At 38.2% G+C, this 9,891-nt stretch overlaps 1 pseudogene; it reads left to right on the top strand.

Annotated features, from left to right (window-relative positions):
* The first annotated feature begins 274 nt into the window (after window positions 1–274).
* LOC149184139 (U6 spliceosomal RNA) lies at window positions 275–390 on the top strand (annotated as a pseudogene).
* The last annotated feature ends 9,501 nt before the right edge of the window (window positions 391–9,891 follow it).

Genomic DNA, 9,891 nt, shown 5'->3' on the forward strand with positions numbered 1-9,891 from the left:
TTTATCATTAGAGTTTCGTTGAAAACATATAAAGGCAATAGTTTAAACACGTTCGATTTATTTAATTATTTATTTTTATCACATACAACTTTAACAAAAACTTTGCGTGATTTGTTTATTAAACCTTTGAATTTGATTTAAGAAAATTTAAAATATTCTATTTCAATAAGTGAGAACTTCTTTGTGGCCAGTATATTCAAGAATGGTGACCTTTCAGTTTTATATTCCTGAAACATATCTTTATGAAAAACATCTTTATCATCATTTTTATTATGTCTTTTTGGAGACATTATGTAAAATTGGAAGGATAGAGAGAAGCTTAGCATGGCCGGTTAACATGGCCTTTGCTTAAGTATTTCGCACACAAATTGAGAAAAATGGCCTTTTTCTAAATATTTTTCAGGTAAATTGAAAAAGTCCAATTTTTTAACCTATCAATTTTATCATATCAAATTCTAAAATATTTTCAAAATCTTTAATTAAATTACAATTCATCCTTTATCATCTTTATTAAAAAATGTTCACTATTCAATTTTATACCCATGAAACAAGTTCGATTAAAAAGTAAATTAATTTAACGTTCATGGGAATTTAACATATATCTTTGTTAAAAAATCCCTTCGTATATATGTTCATTACAGTTTGCTCAGTTTACGTCCATTACAAGTTTGGACATTCAATGAGTATGTAGTAAATTCAATACTCTTACGCTAAGTGAATTTAATTCTCTTAATAATAATAATAGATATACAAAATCCGTAATGGATATAAAGATAATATAATGATTGATTTTTAAAATTATTTAATGTTATTTATTATAAAGGTAATTTTTTTTGAAATTGAATTATTCAGATTATAAATAAGCTATGCTGTATTAGATTATAAATGAGCTATGTTATATTATATTATGAAAACTATAAAATTTATGTTGTGCTCTAAAATATTATGTGAATTATGAAATTTAAGTTAAAATTTTATAAATTAAATTAAAAATCCAAAAAAATCTATAAATTTGATTTTAAAATTTCAAAAAAAAATTGTAAAAAGTTTTTTGTTACTGGTTAACGGTAATCCCTCTAAGCAGGTCTGCACAGATTGCACGCCATTTTAATCTAAACTTTCATGTTAATAGACCCCTATGAATCTAAACTTTCATGTAAATCTTCAAACCGATATAATATGTCTGCCTGTGGAACGGAATTTCGTGCACACCAAAACGAATCTTAGGAACCTCTCTCTTTTGCGGCATTTAGATCTTTCCGGTAATGCTTTGAGTGGGAGAACAATTTAGAAGGATCAATACCTGAACATAATGGCAGTTGTATCTCTTTAACTTTTTTTTCTGCTCACACTAATAAAATTTGTGGGACTTTGCCAATGAGTTTGGCTAATTGTACTGGAATTGGGTATTTAGATTTAAGAAAAAACAATTTGACAGGGCAACTTCCTCACTATTTGAAATCTTTTTCATCGTTGTCAATTTTAAACTTTGGCTATAATAATTTTCATGGTGGCATCCCTGAATGGGTAACAAATTTCACCTTTTTGTATGTATTAGATTTATCCAATAATAAATTTAGTGAAAGAATGCCATTACATTTTGAAAGACTTCAAGGATTTGTAGATTCTTCAAACTCTCCTCCCTTTGAAGAAGAAATCACAGTTCACATGAAAGGATGTGAGTATACCCTGCCATACCTCTCACCTACAAACACAATACTTGATTTGTCCAACAATAATCTTGTAGGACAAATCCCTGCAAGCATCAGAACTTTGAGAGACATGTGATTGCTAAATTTATCTAGCAACCAGTTGGAAGGGCTAATACCTGCATCTCTTAGCAACATATCTCCTTTGGAGCAGTTAGACTTGAGCAAGAACAATTTGAGTGGACATATTCCTGAAGAGCTCTCTAAGCTATACAGTCTGGTTGTTCGTGAAGCGAACATGACCTTAATAGATGGGAAACATCGTGAATGGTTTGTAACCTCGTTAACGCTGCATCTACGGAACGCGTTGTCGCAACAAAGGCTAACCACTCAGGCTGAGGATTTGCAGATCGCAATGAGATTGTACGAGACTCCAATACAAGATCCTAACCTGGGAGTCCAGCAGATTCATGCACAGTTGAAAAACTTATGCCTTGAGATGCAGAGTTTGAAACAAGACAGGATGTCTCATCCAGAAGTGTGCGATGAGGTATGGTGCATAAAGTGCAAGGGCCACGTGCACGACAAGGACCACTGCCCGGTGTTCACAAAATACCTCGTGGGAGGAGGAACAATGCCATTGAGACCGGAGGCACAAGTTGGACCAAGCGCGGTGCCTGCATTATGGTGTGCGATTTGTCAAATAGGAGGAAATCATGCTATATATATTTGCCATATATTACAGAAGTATATGCATAATTCCCAGCAATTGTTCTGTAATTTTTGCAGGTCAGTAGGCCATGATGAGCGCACCTGTAGAAGTTATGAACTGATCATGGATCAGACTCCTACCTACAGAGTTCAGGGTGAAACACGGGCCCTCGATCAAAACATAGGGATGGCGCGCACTGGATTTCAGGGGCGTGGATGAGGCTGAGGTGGAGGGGGACGAGGAAGAGGTTGCAGACAGCTGATATGTTACAATTGCAGAGGGCCATGGCACTATGCCCACGATTGTACCAATCCAACACGACCATCATGCTTGTATTGTATGTTGTTTGATCATGAGACAGAGGACTGTCCCACACTGATAGCGAGGTTGTGCGATAAAGGAGCACTCCAGCCTCCCCTAACTCAGAGCCTACAAATGATGAGGTTTGAGTCGCGCGAGGAAGACCCTAATGTAAATATCGTGCTCCGAAGTGGTATTACGATAGGGGATGACAAAGGCAAGCAACCTGAAGAAAGTACCTGGGTTCGCAAGGCTCCAATGAAGGAACCAAAATTTGATTTGGAGCGCGCTACGGAGACCTTTATGGAAGCTAAGAGGAGCTTCACTAATGCCTCCACTTCAGGGAGTAAAGAAAGACTGGAGCCGAAAATGGACCCATCGATGCTCACTACGTTCTTGGAAACATGAATGAAGCTACTGTGTGACAGTAAGGCTATAAAGGGGCCGCAAGAACTCATAACTAGATGCGTTGGGACCGCACCAAGAGAACCGCACATAGTTTGGAAGCTCGGGAAGCACACAACGCGAACAGGAAGGGAGATGATATTGACCACGCAGATCGATAAATATGAGATGGATCAAGTAATTTTGGACCTAGGATCGAACGCGAACATCCTGCCAAAACAGACACGGGAGAACATGGGAAGGCCTGCACTGCAATGGTCTCTGATCCAACTGCGAATGGCGAACCAGCAAAAGATCCTACCTATGGGGAGATTGCAGGGAATCACAGTAGACATCGAAGGAGCAAGTGCCCTATCAGATTTCGAAGTGATAGATATTGTTGATGACAACAATCCATACCCCATGCTATTGGGAATAGATTGGGCCACTAACATGAATGGAGTAATAAATCTAAAGAAGCACAAGATGATCTTTGAGAAAAAGTCACTGCGCGTAGTGGTACCTTTAGACCCTATAGAAGGATCATGCTACACAGATCCAGTGCACGATTATGACAACAATGATGACTTGGACTATATCTACAAAATAGTCGCGTGGGAGAAGGACTGGGTAAATCCAACCGCGGATGGCCAAATCTCGTGGAAGTGCAAAAGCTCCTGCACATTAGATTTTGATGAGGAGATAGAGCAATCGCAGAACCGGTTACACGAGGTAACTACGCCCAACTATAACATGATGATAAGTTCACTGCGGTGCGTAGCAACAGAGGTAAGAGATCTGCCTATGTATGACAAGTTGAGTGAGGTGGATGATTTCCTAAATAAATTTGAAAGGGAAGTACCGGAACAAGAGTGTTTCGATGCTCTAAAATGGGTACTGCAAGCTACGCCCGCAAGATGGTAGGGTACGCACCAACAAAGTTTTGAAGATTGGCACGAATGCAGAAGGATGAATCACATGCGGTTTGGGAAGCCTCAAATGTGATTAACAGACAAAATCGTCGAACGAACCAGTCCGCGCACCCACTTATCTAGGTGGATACAGGCATATGGTGCAAAACATGCGCGAATGCACACCGTCCTCGCGGTAGGAGACACGATCGGAAAGCAGGTGCGGGTAAGGCAATGGCGCGAATGGACCCTACGGTTGGGACCATGAAGTATGGAAAGACCAAGTGTGCAAAAGAATATCCAAGCAAAAGCTTTTAACAAAGTACATGAAGCGCTGAACAAGGTCCACAATGTGAAGCGAACTAACTGGGACCTACACGTACCAACATTTCTCTGGGCTTATAGGACCGCGTGCAAAAACCTGACTGTGTAGGCACCACCAATGCTGGAGTATGAAGCAACCATAGTAAGCCCTATAGTACTTGAAGAACTTAGACCGCACATGATAGCACCGATAGATACGACAGTTTGTGAAACCTTGGAAGCAAAAATCCAACTGGGAAATCTTAGACTCCAAGAACTTGAAGAAGAAAGGGTAGGGTTAAGGAAGAAAAGCACTATGGTGGACGTGGAGGTAAAGAAGCTGGAGGATGAAATAAAGGAAGATTTTCTCGAGAGAAGGACCAGGGTGGAAAGGCAGGATGTGTACAATCATGATGACAAGTTTAAGGCCTATCGTCGTAGAATGATCAGTCTGATGCCTTGGCTTGGACTGCACATTGCTATGTGTATTGATGAGGATAACACGTTGCAAATGGTAAAGTGTATAATGACGACCGCAACAATAAAAGGTGGGTATTCTCCAGGAAACATGATGGATGACAGGATGAAACTTTACACAGGTGGTGCGACAACCTGACTAGCCAAAGGGAGTACAGTCTTAGTGCTCCAGGTAGTTGAAAGGAAGTGCGGGACTATAAACCATTCTACGCGAGAGCTGTGCGATGTTGGAGCTACGTGTAGAAGCAAAGAGTCACAAGGTCGGCGACGTGCACGGGGGACTGTGCTGTTGCGCGGGTTGACTAGAAGGTGACCATTGCAGTCACTATTCACGATGGGATGCTCGATTTGAGGCCAAATGGAATGGGCGAAAGGCATTTAAGACACGATTTATGGACAAGATTTGGAAAAATCTGCCGCCAAGGGAGCATTAATGAACTATATGTGGGGGGAAGTGTCGAATTCAAATTCAAAAAGTGCTATAAATTACAAAGCCCATCAAACAAAACTTGGTCATTGGCGAATTGAGCCATTGAGAAAAGCCTTGATTGTTGTGAGCCAAGCGTCGATTAAGCCCCTGAGTTTGAGAGTGCTAGATTCCTAGACAAACACAATGGCAACAACTGCAAACGTTATGGACATAACATAAATGACTGTCGAAGAGGCCGCGTAGGCCCTGACTGTGGGGGATGCTCCAGAAGGTGCTGAGATTGTGGTAGAAATCTTGAAATCACTGTGTACACCAAGACCCAAGAAGGACAAACAAGCAATGGTTCCCGTACGTGCGTTCTCGTGGAACACGCTGCGCACCAAGCTGTTAATGGAGGAGAAGGGGAAAGCCGTCTTCATAGAGACCGATGAAGAAGAAGAAGATCTGGAGGATATAATCATCGCAGAGGATGAGGATGAAGGCATGGATGAGGACACTCAGCCTGCGCACCCCGCGACAAAATTTCCCATCTATGTCCCCCTGCAAAAAGGGAAGGCTAAATTGCCCAAGGACCTAGACGAGACCAAGAGCTTGCTCCAGACCCCGCTCCACCCCAACAACATTATGTTTGAGGGCACACACCTGGAACACATGCCAAGCCTGAAGTTCGAGGATTGGGACCTCGCTAACCACGAGAAGTTCCCTCACCTTGAGACCAGGCACCTTATGAATCCCAAGCAGAATACCGCGACGGGGGTTACAGAACTAGAGCCATGAAAGTGGTTGCGCGGAGTGGAAAAGGCTAGGCTACCGAATCTGCTCTGGGTGCCGCATTTCCACAACACCCCAATAACCATTTTTGTCATCAGGGAGCTGCTCTACCTAGTGCATGATGGGTGTTTGTGGCTGGAGGAGCCCATCCCCATCATGACAGACTTGATTCACCGCATCTCCCAACTTCCATGCAAAGGAAAGGACCCCGAAGACATCTCGGAAGGGAAGGGTAGTGACTTGGCCATCACAGAGGCCATGAAGAAAAAGTACAAGCTGGAAAATAAGAAAAGGGGCTACGCCATCTCCAGCATCGAGGACAAAGCAGTACGTGTGGCGACCCAAATGGATCTTCTTTTGCTCATTGTCATCATGTTTGTGTGCTCTGTGATGATGGGTGTAGCAATGCCTTTTCATTACCATACTTATTCTGAACAGACGGTTGGATTCACTTTTGTTGAAAGCATTCCTTTTAATGGACGGAATCGCCATAAAATGGATGTGGAGGCGCTTCTGAGCTTCCAGAAAGGCATCACTTTCGATCCATATGAATCGCTCTCCGACTGGATGACCAATTAACTCACATAACATCTGCCTGTGGAACGGAATTTCATGCAGGCCAAACACCAAACCAGTGGTTGCAATTTTACTCCCTCACTGCTGGTTGAATGGTACCCTCTTCCCATCAATTGGGAGCCTCTCTCTTTTGCGGCATTTAGATCTTTCTTGGAATTCTTTGAGTGGGAGAATTCTAGCATAGTTTGGCAGATGAAAGCGCTAGGAATACTTGACCTCTCTGAGAATGATGCGCTCCGTGACTATATTCCAAAGGAATTATTTAATTGTACACGTCTTCAATGGATCGAACTTTCCTTTAACCGTTTTATAGGGAGTATACCAACTTCTATCGGCAACTGCGCTTTGCTACAAACATTGAATATTGCAGATAACCAGTTGAGGGGTTCTATCCTAGCAGAATTCAGTCGTCTGGTCCACTTGGAATCTCTCAAGTTGTCCCAGAATGTTATGAGTGGAAGCATCCCAACTTCTCTTGCCAACTGCACTTCACTTATAGAATTGTTTAATTACAACAACAATTTGAGTGGTTCAATACCATCAGAAATTGGTCACCTGGTCAGGTTGTATACACTCATCTTCAATTTCAATAGTATAAGTGGAAGCATTCCTACTTCGATTAGAAACTACACTTTACTCTCTGACTTGACGGGTAGAGGAAACAATATCCCTTCAACTATTGGTTTGACTCAATGCATATCATATATTGATTTATCCAACAACTCTCTAACCCTATTCAATTGTCCCTACACGCTAACAACCTTAGAGGTAGCATTCCCCCCAATATTACCAATACATATTTGAACTAACTCGACTTATCAAACAACCTGTTAATTGGATCTCTCTCGCGTAACATAGGTCAATTAAGCAATATTCAAGATCTTTTTTTATCAAATAAAAATTTGTCTGGATCTCTCCCACGTAACGTAGGTCAATTAAGCAATATTCAAGATCTTGTTTTATCAAATAGCAATTTGACTGGATCTCTCCCGCATAACATAAGTCAATTAATCAATCTTCAATATCTTGTTTTACCAAATAACAATTTGACTGGATCTCTTCTGCATAACATAGGTCAATTAAGAAATCTTCAAGATCTTGTTTTATCAAATAACAATTTGACTGGATCTCTCCCGCTTAGTATAAGTCACATAAAAGGATTTACAAGTACTAGATTTATATAATAATAATATTTTTGGCACTATACCCAATATTATTAGTTTGGATTCCCTTATAATTTAAGATTTATCAAAGAACAATTTAGAAGGATCAATACTTGAACTTAATGGCAGTTGTGACTCTTTAAATATTTTCTCTGCTCACACTAATAAAATTACTAGGACTTTGCCAATATTTTTGGCTAATTGTACTATAATTAAGTATTTAGATTTAAGGAAAAAAATTTGAGAGGGTAACTTCCTCCCTAATTGGAATCTTTTTCATTATTGAAAATTTTAAACTTTGGTTACAACAATTTTCATGGTGGCATCCCTGAATGGGTAACAAATTTCACCTATTTGTATGTATTGGATTTATCCAACAATAAATTCAGTGGAAGAATGCCATTACATTTTGAAAGGCTTCAAGGATTTGTAAATTCTTCAAACTATATTCCCTTTGAAGAAGAAATCACACTTCACATGAAAGGATGTCAGTATACTCTGCCATACCTCTCATCTACAAACACAATACTTGATTTGTCCAACAATAATCTTGTAGGACAAATACCTGCAATCATAAGAACTTTGAGAGACATGCGATTGCTAAATCTATCTCGCAACCACTTGCAAGGGCTAATACCTGTATCTCTTAGTAACATATCTACTTTGGAGTAGTTAGACTTGAGCAAGAATAATTTGAGTGGACATATTCCTAAAGAGCTCTCTAAGCTATACATTTTGGATGTTCTGGATGTATATAGTTTGGCTATTCTAGATGTTTCATCTAATAGCCTTTGTGGGCCAATCCCCAGAGGAACACGATTTTCCACATTTAGCACAACATCATTTCAAAGGAATAGGTGCTTATATGGGTGTCCCTTAGGTTCATGCAAGGGAAAGGAAAACCCAATGAGAGAAGATGACATAATAGCAGTAATGCCCATAGGAAAATGAGATGGCTCGAGCATCTAGATGAAAATATGTCATTAATGGCATTGGGGATCAGATTTGGGATTGGAATTTGGGGAGTAGTTGGTGTATTTATCTTTTGCAACAGAGCTAGACACTGGGTGTTGGGTCTACCACCTAACAAACCACAACTCTTCTATGGAATGTATCGATTCCCTACATAAAGAACCAAGTAATGGATGTTGGCTCTACTATGTGGTGAATTAAATTGTCATGTAACCTCCCAATGATATTTTTGGTATACTGTCTTCTCACATATATAATTTTTAGTGTGATCAATGTATGATTGCATTTCCATATTAATCTTAATTTTGTTTATAACTCTTAATCATTTTTTATCGTGTTCAACTAATTTCCAATCAAATAGCATAAATATTACATTATATAACTGATATAAGTTGGGAAAAAAATTACAATGATAAATATGTTCACAACTTCATTACCATTTTTATTAATATATATTTATTTTGATATAAAAAATTGCTATATATTTCATATTTAATAATAATAATAATGAAAACTAAAGATATGAATCTTTGACATACATTAATATATATTAATGGTGTAGTTTAACTTATAGACTAAATAGTTTTTTTCACACGAACTCAACAATGCAATTTCAAGCTAAAATGTGATTTTTTGTTGTTCAAAATACATTTTTGAATGCATAGATTCAACACCCCCAGACACTTAAATTCTACAGATTAAACAACTTGGGCACTTTAATTATAGATTAAACAAATTAAACTCATGTTTTTTTAGTCTCTGTTAGATTTGGGTTAAAATTAACCATAAAAATGTCATAGTAGAAAAGCTCTTTCATCTATAAATTAAACTATGCTTATTTTAATTAGTAAAATTAATATTGAGAGAATTTTTTTAATTAATATAAGATTAATTCCATCTTTTATTATTACAATCATTACATTACTTCTAATATAAATACAATTAAATAAAAATATAAAAAAAACCATAATATTTTAAATAAAATAATTAAAAATACCATAATATTTTACATAACACATTTTATATTATTTATTTAATGTATATTAAATAATCATAAATAAAAATAATATATCAAAGACCATAAGAGGTATCACACTAACCTCATTCACAAGGTAAACATGTAAAGGCGATACTTATATTTGTCTACCCAAATTTCTGATTCATTTTATATTTATAGAGTTATGGTTTATATAACATGTGAAAGATTGTGGACAAAGGTGATATTTTACTTGTCACATTAAAT

The sequence above is a fragment of the Pinus tabuliformis genome, chromosome 3_2 (assembly GCF_031772625.1).
Source record: "Pinus tabuliformis cultivar Carrire ecotype Pingquan chromosome 3_2, CPIR1, whole genome shotgun sequence".
NCBI classification, from domain to species: domain Eukaryota; kingdom Viridiplantae; phylum Streptophyta; class Pinopsida; order Pinales; family Pinaceae; genus Pinus; species Pinus tabuliformis.